This window comes from Phacochoerus africanus, chromosome 6 (assembly GCF_016906955.1).
Source record: "Phacochoerus africanus isolate WHEZ1 chromosome 6, ROS_Pafr_v1, whole genome shotgun sequence".
In the NCBI taxonomy this organism is placed as follows: Eukaryota; Metazoa; Chordata; class Mammalia; order Artiodactyla; family Suidae; genus Phacochoerus; species Phacochoerus africanus.
The window spans coordinates 57,038,217-57,049,435 of record NC_062549.1 but is presented as its reverse complement, the minus strand read 5'-3'; the positions used below and the strand labels follow the sequence as shown (position 1 = coordinate 57,049,435).

At 40.8% G+C, this 11,219-nt stretch overlaps 1 long non-coding RNA gene across 1 annotated transcript in view; it reads right to left on the bottom strand.

The window, feature by feature from the left end:
- Nucleotides 1–2,016: 2,016 nt before the first annotated feature.
- The window catches only part of LOC125128810 (uncharacterized), a 58,206-nt gene continuing 49,003 nt past the window's right edge, over nucleotides 2,017–11,219 (bottom strand). The window contains exons 4-5 of the long non-coding RNA XR_007135325.1: nucleotides 3,381–3,439; nucleotides 2,017–2,384 (exon numbers count right to left, since the gene is read on the bottom strand). This is a non-coding gene — a long non-coding RNA (uncharacterized LOC125128810). The remainder of the gene's footprint in view (nucleotides 2,385–3,380; nucleotides 3,440–11,219) is intronic.

The window sequence follows — 11,219 nt, the reverse complement described above, 5'->3', positions numbered from 1 at the left end:
CCAGGCAGTGCGGGTCTCCTGTGGGCCGGGGCGCAGGAGAGGGGGGTGGGGGGGTGGCATTACTGGAACATCAAGCTTTCTGCGCTCTTTCTTTTTTCTGACTTCAATTCCCACAGGCAGCCTTGGTGCTTTTCCCTTGCTGAGATTTCCAACGTCGCCCTGCCCCCCACCCCCGTTTTTTATAACACTTATCGACATGTAAACTCCACACCAGCGTGAAAAGGTAGGTGTTTAAGATAGACTGCAACAGCTGGGATAAACTGCCTCTCAAAAGGCTGTCTTCGTGAAATGCATCTCTGTATATTTGGGGCATTTGTAAGCAGAAGGGGAATGAAACTTGAGACGATGGTGTGATAACCAGACTATATCCTGTCAAGAGAGAGAGTGTTTCTCTAATAACACAAAGATGAGCTTCGAGATGGCCTACCAGATAGCTGTCTTCCGCCCATCGCGTCCCATCATAAATCTTCCCTCTGACTCGAGTTTTCTGCAGATTGTTGAGGCTAAAGCTCATTTCCCTGGAGAGACGGGACTAAGGAAAGATCTGGAGCTCCTCCAGTTAAAAAAAAGTCACTGTTCTGCTTAATCAACATTTTGTTCCATCAGAATCAATATCCTGCAGTGGTAGTTTTCATTGTTCTCAAGTCCTTTTGCAGGTGACAGAGCAAAGATACGGTTCCCGATAAAGACTTGCTGAAAAGGAAAAGAAAATAGCTCTCAAAATAGAACAACAACAACAACCTCTCCTTTTACAAATAAGCCTCCTTTTGTGAGCTAGTCTGCCTGGTTTTGCATTCTCAAGAAACATCAGCAACCTGACAGTGAAATAATACCTCTCTTCCCTGGAGTTATCTATTATTTTCCACTTACAGGACTCAGTCATTTACTAAGCATCTAATAAGTCATTGGTCCTCTCTGAACTGTAGTTTGTTTGTTTCTTTCCTTTTTTTTTTTTATTTTGCTTTTTGTCTTTAGGGCCACACCCGAGGTATATGGAAGTTCCCAGGCTCAGGGTCTAATCAAAGCTGCAGCTACACCACAGCCACAGCGACGCAGAATCTGAGCCACATCTGTGACCTATACCACAGCTTCAGGCAACACTAGATCCTTAACCCACTGAGTGAGGCCAGGGATCAATCCCACATCCTCATGGATACTGCACCACAACGGGAACTCCCTGAACCTTAGTTTCTTTATCTTTGATAATACTCCCTACCCTGCAGGTTGTGGATGAAGCAGCGTGTTTGAAATTACCTAACCCCTGATGGATACTCAACAATAACCTCCCTACTTCAATCGATTTACCCACAGAATATATCGGCAGTGGATGTGTTTTAGAACCTGAACTGGATTCAGAGTTCCTGTAGTGGTGCAGAGGAAACGAATCCGACTAAGAACCATGAGCTCGTGGGTTGGATCCCTGGCCTCTCTCAGTGGGTTAAGGATCTGGCGTTGCCGTGAGAGGTGTGTGGTGTATGTCGCAGACTCGGCTTGGATCTGGCATTGCTGTGGCTATGGCATAGGCTGGCAGCTGCAGCTCAGATTTGACCCCTAGCCTGGGAACCTCCATATGCCGTGGGTGCATATGGAGGTTTTGTCTCTTGTCCTAAAAGGACAAGAGACAAAAACAAAAACAAAAAAGCATCTGAACTGGGTTCGAGTTTTGACTACTCTATTTTTCATTAGGTGGCCCAAGACAAATCCCTTTAGCTGGTATCTTGCCTGAGTGTCGGTCTCCTCATTTATGAAAACAGAATTTTGATACCACTCCCCATTTCCAAAAGGGCTTATGAGAGCCAAATGAACAAATATAAATCTTGTAAGAGAAATGTGTGTATTTGTAAACTGTGAAGTACATTAAATTGTGTTAGTTATAATCGTTTATGTTCTTCATAATTGGATAAAATGCATCAAATACAATTGAAACCACAAATATACTTAAGAAATCAAAGAAAAATATTTATTTCATCTAAAACAATTACTGTCATCTTGTTCTAGTTTTGATTTTTTTTTTTTAATTTGGCTCTTTTTGATGAAGGCTTTTCTAGAGAAACTATGACAACTTAACTATTCAAAACATGTATTTTCTGTGCTGCAAGGAAGAAACCCAGAAAATCAAGGTCTCTAGAAGTTCAAAATACATGGATACTCAATTTCTAAAACTCCATGTGAGTAGAAGATTATTTGTCCAAGGCACTCCTCTTGCTCTGTTTGGGCTTCCTTAGCTTCCTGAGAGGGTGATGGCGCTTAGGATCCAGCGTAGGTGGAACAGCTGGAGATCCTCCTCGCCTCCTGGTGTCACAGATTATCAGTGTTGACGGACAGAGTCCATAAGGCCTTGCCTGCCTTGATGACCAGACGGAAAGCACACTTCTCTATTTCTCCTATGCAAAGGAAAGAGCCACTTCATTTAAGACACTGAAATATAGAGGAAGCAATCAATGCATTCATGTCACTGGACAAATTCCATCCCTGGGCCTTGGTATAACCTAATTGTATTACTTACCCAATTCTTAGGAGCCCCCAAGTCTAATGCAGTTAACCTTTGATGATTATCAAAAGAAACAGCATAGATTCTATGAAAATCATAGGCACACAGACCCTCATTTTGATTTATTTAACTGGAAGAGGAGTAGGATACTTGAACAGTCGGCAAATTGAAGAATACACATATTAAATAAAGAAAATACAATAATAAAAGTGGAACACAAACACACACCCCACAATCCATTGAATAATAATTCTGGAAGAAGCTCATCTCTGTAAATTTTGTCTTGGGGTTGACTACTCCACAGATTTCCAACTGTGTATATGCTACGTGACAAGATTTTAGCAGAATGAATTGCTTTTGTTAAATTAATTTACATGTCAAGTGAGAAAGTAAACATAACCCTGAAGAAGTCTGAATTCACTTTTTCCTAATAAGATTAATAGGTAAAAATTAATGAGTTCATTGTTTATTTCATAAGTCATTAGTGTGTATTTACCGGGTACTAGGTGCCATGCCTGGTACTGAATATGCATTGATGAATCAAACAGGTATAGTTCCTACCCTTAGAGTTGAAATTCTGATATTAAAACAGCATAAGCAACTTTACTCCCTTTGATTTAGGGAAGAAAAAATGGGTATAAGAAAACTATCCACACTTGTGGTAAGTTCTACTCTAACCTGAACCAACAGGTAGGAAAGAGGCTCCCTGGTCACTTGTCAAGGCAAACTTGAGGCCATCAGATCAACAGCTTGGCACAGCCATTAAGACCATGAGCTTTGGTGTCAAATTTTCTAGGATGAATCCTGGCTTTTCTGTAGCTGTGTGCTCTTGGGCAAGACACTTGATCTCCCTGTGAATCTGTAAAATAGAAGACCTATTAATACCCACCTCATGTGGCCATTGTAATGATGAACTAAAGTCAACAAAGAAAGCTGTTAGAAGAACACCTAGAAAATAGCAGATGCAATGAATGTTAGCAAATCTTATTCATATCTGATCTCATCTCCCATCACATCATGGCTCCATACACGGCCAAGCAGGATTATATCCATTCTCAACATCTGCTACAATTTCTCTTGCCTGTCTTCCCCCCATCCCCTCCATACCTTCCCACATAGTATTCCATCAGCCTGGAGAAATTTACCATCTCTTCTTGCCGGCAAACTTCTCTTGCGCTCATCAAAGATCAGCTCAAGCTCTCTTTTTCTGGGAAAATCTCCTTACCCCTGACTACCTGTGGTTGGGTGCTCCTCTGCCCTGCTCAACTAAAAGCCGTGCATAACTCTAAACCCATAATGCATCTTGGACTCAGAGTGCTTACTCATGGGTTCCATCCTACCAGATGGGGGCCTCTATGAGGCTACAGGAGAGGCTCAGTCAATGTTAAATGAGCAAATGAGTTAGTGAATAAGTAGGGAAGGGAAGAATAACGGAGGAAAGAGGAAGAAAGTATGGACCAATCCTTGGAACAACATCACTGGGATACGTACTATCACCTGTGGAGCAGGCAGTGAGATAAACTTGAAGAGCTCTGAGCCTGATGATTATTGCTGTTACCAAGTCTGAACTCATATTGCTCACAGCACAACAGGGCAATAAATTGAGAGACAAGTTGTTGGGACAAGGAATAGTGACTTTATCCAGAAAGCCAGCAGACCAAGAAGAGGTGGACTCATGTCCCAAAGAACCATATTGCCTGAATTAGGATTCAGACATCTTTTATACTAAAAGGGGAGGAAATAAAGTCAAACATTTCCTTGGTCCAATTATCCTCTGAAGGGGATGTGTCAATTTCCTCGTTCCTGCAGTCATTCGAAGGTGGCCCTGGTCAGAATGTTTCCTGTGAGCTAAACAAAGTTATTTCCCCTTAACAGTCATACCTGGGAGGCAGGGCTCCTCGAGATGGGCCATTATGTATAATTTAAGTTTAATAGGCAACATCCCTTTAGAGATATACATATAATGGAATACAAAGTTTCTTCCCTATTACATTGCCTTCTCCAGGCTCTACCAGTTTCAGCTATTAGGCTAAAGATATAGGGGCAAGCAGATATTAAACTGAAAATAAGGAGCAGCTAACTTTTCATATAACTTTAATTTCTATGAACTCTGACTACACCAGATCTGAAAGGAGTCTTAAGATAGCATCTACACCAACCCTCTGTCTCTAAGTATATAAATCCTTGTATTTCACAAGAAAGATGGTTATCCATAGCTTTAAGTCTATATTCAAGTCTGAGAAGGGCATGATTTCCCCTTCATAGCACTTGCTATAAGAAACTTCTCAACAGAAATGATCTTTTCTTAAGCAGCAATTCAAGTGCATGATTCCTGTCCTCAAAACTGGTTCATTTTTTCAAGTTCTGTTTCACCAACAGCATTATATTTTGACTAATTATTTTCACTCCCAATTTAAAAAGGAAATGTTAACTCCCTTACACCAAAGACCCCAGGTACATTGACATTTATCAAGCACATATGCATGCTGAGAAAGAGGAGAAGGTAGAGACTATGTTTGGCTATCAAATAGACCTGAGAGCTATAATGAAAAAAAAAATCAGAGTACTTGTTCATTGAGATCTCTATAAAGGGTAAATATTATTTTCATTGGTGTTGAAGTGTCAACTAGCAAGAGCTTTTCATTTCCCCAGTCTGAATAGAAACAATTAAACATTAGAAAACAAAATATAGCTTTTCAAGTTTTTTCCACATCCTCTTCTTAATTTCTCTCTCATTGTTTTTAGTATTCTGCATACAAGGTCACTTTGCAGGCAAAATGAGATATGCCTGTACCTTCATGTATTGTGTCCAAGGTGATCTGCTTCCATTTTAAGGGGTATGACTATTTTTTTTCTTTTTAGGGCCACACCCAAGGCATATGGAGGTTCCCAGGCTAGGGGTCCAATTGGAGGTACAGCCACTAGCCTACGCCACAGCCACAGCAACATGGGATCCAAGCCGCATCTGCAACCTATACCACAGCTCACCGCAACACCAGATTCTTAACCCACTGAGCAAGGCCAGGGATCGAACCCAAAACCTCATGGTTCCTAGGTGGATTAATTCCCACTGTGCCATGATGGGAACTCCAAAGGGGTAAGATTTTCTGATTGCTCTCTGCAAAATAGGTTCATCCTTGTACTTGCTCATTCATTCAATAATTATTTATTGGCCTATGGCAGATATTCCACAGGGCAAATGGAGTAAAATAGTGAGAACAATCTACCCTCTGCCCTGGGAAAGTTTTGTGATTTTCCAGTAAGAGATAAGTTGCATACATAGTCTTTTAACTTTAATTGATGAATGTATTTTGAAAATATTCAGAGTTCCCATTGTGGCTTAGTGGGTTAAGGAGCCAACATAGCATCTGTGAGGATTCAGGTTTGATCCCTGGCCTTGCTTAGTGGGTTAAGGTTCTGGCATTGCCATGAGTCATGGTGTAGGTCTCAGATATGGCTCAGATTCAGTGTTGCTGTGGCTCTGCCGTAGGCCTGCAGCTACAGCTCTGATTCAACCCCTGGCCCAGGGACTTCCATATGCTGGCCATTGAAAAAAAAAAAAGGAAAAGAAAGAAAATATTCCAGAAGAATTTGAAAACTATGCAAAATTTCATTTGTTTTGTTTATTTTTTTTTGAGTCAATATTATCAAAATGACTATACTACCCAAGGCAATCTACAAATTCAATGCAATCCCTATCAAATTACCAAGGACATTTTTCACAGAACTTGAACAAAATATTTTAAAATTTGTTTGGAAGCATAAAAGACCCAGAATAGCCAAAGATAGCCCGAAAAAGAAAAATGTAGCTGGAGGAATCAGGCTCCCAGACTTCAGACTAAACTGCAAAGCAACAGTCATCAAAACCATATGGTACTGGCACAAAGAAGACAGAAATATAGATCAGTGGAACAGGATAGAAAGCCCAGAATTAAACCCATGCAACTACAGTCAACTAATCTATGACAAAGGAGGCAAGAATATACAATGGAGAAAAGACAGCTTGTTCAATAAGTGGTGCTAGGAAAACTGGACAGCCACAAGGAAAAGAATGAAATTAGAACACTCCCTAACACCATACACCAAAATAAACTCAAAGTGGATTAAAGACCTAGATATAAGACCAGACACTATAAAACTCTTAGGGGAAAACATAGGCCAAACACTCTCCGACATAAATGATGGCAACATCTTCTCAGATCCACCTCTTAGAATAATGACAGTAAAACCAAAAATAAACAAATGGGACCTAATTAAACTTAAAATTTTATGCACAGCAAAGGAAACCCTAAACAAAATGAAAAGACAACCCACAGAATGGGAGAAAATCTTTGCAAATAAATCAACTGACAAGGGATTAATCTCCAAAATTTATAAACAACTCCTACCACTCAATACAAAAAAAAAAAAACAAAACAGCAGTTCCTGTCGTGGCGCAGTGGTTAACGAATCCAACTAGGAACCATGAGGTTGCGGGTTCGGTCCCTGCCCTTGCTCAGTGGGTTGGGGGTCCGGTGTTGCCGTGAGCTGTGGTGTAGGTTGCAGACGCGGCTCGGATCCCGCATTGCTGTGGCTCTGGCGTAGGCCGGTGGCTACAGCTCCGATTCAACCCCTAGCCTGGGAACCTCCATATGCCATGGGAGCGGCCCAAGAAATAGCAACAACAACAACAACAACAACAATAACAACAACAACAACAACAAAAACAACCCCATCAAAAAGTGGGCAGAAGATCTAAACAGAAAATTCTCCAAAGAAGACATACAGATGGCCAAAGAACACATGAAAAGATGTTCAACATCACTCATTCTTAGAGAAATGCAAATCAATACCACTATGAGGTACCAACTTACACCAGCCAGAATGGCCATCATCAAAAAGTCTACAAACAATAAGGCTGGAGAGGGTGTGGAGAAAAAGGAACACTGTTACACTGTTGGTGGGATTGTAAATTGGTAAAAACCACTGTGGAAAACAGTATGGAGTTTCCTCAGAAGACTAAAAATAGAATTACCATTTGATCCAGCAATCCCACTCCTGGGCATCTATCTAGAGAAACCATGACTCAAAAAGATACATGTACTCCAATGTTTACTGCAGCACTATTTGCAATAGCCAAGACATGGAAACAACCTAAATGTCCATGGACAGAGGAGTGGATCAAGAAGAGGTGGTACATATACACAATGGAATATTACTAAGCCATTAAAAGGAATGAAATAATGGCTAAAAGCAACATGAATAGATCTGGGGATTATCATGCTAAGTGAAGTCAGTCATACAATGAGACACCGACATCAAATGTTATGACTTACATGTGGAATCTGAAAAAAGGACACAATGAACTTCTTTGCAGAACAGATACTGACTCACAGACTTTGAAAAACTTATCATCTCCAAAGGAAATAGTTTGGGGAGTGGGGGATGCGCTGGGGTTGTGGGATGGAAATCCTATAAAATTGGATTGTGATGATCATTGTGCAACTATAAATGTAATAAATTCACTGAGTAATAAAAAAAATAAAAAAACAAAAACAAAACAAAAAAATTGAGTAGAAAATTTCTTTGAAAGGAGTTTTTACTCCATAAGGTGGTAATATTATTTGTGGTTATATAATATTCCATCTATTGATAAGGCCATTTTTTTCTAGTATACCGCATACTCTAATACTAAACTCAGACAAAAACAGAACTACTAGTTCAGAGAATAGCAAACTTCTGAGTATTATTATTTGTTATTAATTTTTTTATTTTGAATTACTAGTTAGTTTTTTTATGGCAAATCCATAGCACAAAATGCTAAATATTTTCTTGGCATGAAAACATGTTGAAAAAGATTTTCTAATTTATTTCTGAGTGATCATTAAAATCTTTTCCTTCTACTTGCTGAGGACTAAATATATTTAATCACTTTCTTTGCTTTGTATTTGAGACATCCGCTTTTCCATTGTAAAACCTTTTGATCACCTTTACTTTCCTGGAAAGGTTTCAGCATAATTAAACATTTTGTGATGATGATTTAAAAAAAAAAAAAGCATTTTACAACTGTAAATGTAATAAATTCACTAAATAATGAAAAAATAAATTTTTATTGAAACAGAGTTGATTTACAGTGCTGTGTTAGTTTCAGGTGTGCCGCAAGGTGACTCAGTTCTACCTATGTATTTAGCTCTTTTTTTTTTAGATTCTTTTCCATTATAAATTATTACAAGATACTGAGGATAGTTCCTTGTGCTATACAGTCAGTCCTTATTGGTTATCTGTTTTATGTGCAGTAGTGTATATATTTTAGTTCCCATGGCATAGTATCTGGGAAATAGTAGCCCCTCAGTAAAAATCTATTTATTTTTTTCCTTGATTTCTGAAAACCAAGATGTATGTAAGATGAATTTGGGGTCTTGACATTTCTGGCCAAGCTTCAGATCCTACTTTGCTGAAAGCTACCGAGTGGAGACTGTAAGAACCTGGTCTTTAGAGATCACCTCGTCTGGCTTTCAATTTGGTCCTCTCCGCCACTCGGTAGAGAAGTAATGGCAAAGAAGTTGTTTAAGCCTTAGGTCCCTTACTTGAAAAATGGGAGAAACAGTTCCACACAGAGTTGTCATAATCTTACTAAAAATAAAGTATGCAAAGTTTTGTTCAGAGGTATCTGGCATCAAGAGTAGCTACTCTTTGGAGTTTCTGCTGTGGTGTGGTGGGTTAAGAACCTGATTGCAGCTGCTTGGGTCACTGCAGAGGTGCCAGTTCAATCCCCAGCCCCGTGCAGTGAGTTAAAGGCTCTGTCATTGCCAAAGTTGCTGCATAGGTTGCAGCTATGGCTTGGATTCAAATCCTGTCTCGTGGCCATTGATTAAAAAAAAAAAAGTAGCTACCATTTAGTGTAAATTATTACCATCCCCAATTTGTCTGCTTTCAGAGATCAGCTTATTTATAAAAATTGGAGGGAGTTCTCATCGTGGCGCAGTGGTTAACGAATCCGACTACGAACCATGAGGTTGCGGGTTCGGTCCCTGCCCTTGCTCAGTGGGTTGGGGGTCCGGTGTTGCCATGAGCTGTGGTGTAGGTCGCAGACACGGCTCGGATCCCACATTGCTGTGGCTCTAGCGTAGGCCAGTGGCTACAGCTCCGATTCAACCCCTAGCCTGGGAACCTCCATATGCCGCAGGAGCGGCCCAAAGAAATAGCAAAAAGACAAAAAAAAAAAAAAAAAGGATTTTCTTGGGAGTTCCCATTGTGGCACAGTGGAAACAAATCCAACTAGTATCCATGAGGATGTGGGTTTGATCCCTGGCCTTGCTCATTAGGTCAGGGATCTGGCATTGCCCTGAGCTGTGGTGTAGGTCACAGACTCAGCTCAGATCCTGCATTGCTTTGGCTGTGGTGTAGGCCAGCAGCTGTAGCTCCAATTCGACCCTTACCCTGGGAAATTCTATATGCACTGGTGCGGCTCTAAAAATAATAATAATAATAATAATAATAATAAAAAGATTTTCTTGAGGCTAAACATGCCTATATTTTGCAGCCAAACATGAAATTTGGAACTCAGAACGGAGGACTGAGGGACCCCAGTATCTCTGTCATTTTTTAAGACGTGTTATGACAACCATCTTTGCCCTAAGCATCCTTCCCTGTGCTGGCAAAAAGAGGTTTGTACCACCCCAGGCCAGGGCACATTCTTTCCATGTGATGGATCCAAATCTCGCTCTTTATTTCTCTACCTTCCTTTTCCAAGAGGTTTGGTAGGTCTGCACTAGACTATAAGCCCTTCAAGGTTCTGCTTCATGCTTTCTCTCTTCATGAATGCATCTCCCAGAGCTCAGCGTACTCATGTGCCGCCCGTCCCAGCCGACTTCTGTTTGTATCCTCTCCTCTCAGTGATTGTCTTCATTGAGTGACAGGACTCAAACAGCCATGCTCCACTGCGGCACAGTATACAGTAGGCAGTATATTTTACTTTGTAGAACCTATGATGGAGAAAAGACAATGCTCTGCCCCTCCCACTAAAATTACCTTTGGAAATCTTTAATATAAAAGAGTCATTCTTGGAGTTCACATTGTAGCTCAGAGGTAATGAACCACTCTAGTATCCATGAGGATTCAGGTTCAATCCCTGGCCCCAACCAATGGGTTAAGGATCCCATGTTGCCGTGAGCCTTGGAGCTGGTTGCTGTGGCTCTGGTGTAGGCAGCAGCTGCAGCTCTGATTCAACCCCTAGCCTGGGAACTTCCATATGCCGTGAGTTTGGTCCTAAAAAAAATTAATTGCTTTTTAAAAATTTAAATAAATAAATAAATAAAACAGTAGTTCTTAAATCTGAGGGAGTCTTGGACTCTTGAAAATCTGCTGAAAATGTAAGAGATCTCTTCCGGGGGCTAGGGGACACCTATGACATTTTTACATAGACATTTTTACAGATATCTGACAGACTCCCTGCAATCTTTCCGTGCACTTGTGGGTATCCACTGAAGCTAGGAGAATCCCCAAATAGCACCTGAGTTCTTATTAGGATTCTCCGTCTCTTTTTATGAATCACAATAAATCCAACAAAGTGGGGAGTGCCTAGGAATTCAAATATCAAGTCGGATCCTGTGCAACCGACTCTGTCTCTGCTCTAGGTCTCTCTCACTCTTTTAACAAGGTCGGGGGCGGGGGGGGGGGGGGGGGGGGCGGGCGGTTACTTGACAACTCATCCCGCTGAGGACACCCTGGCCGGCTTCCTTAGGCCCAC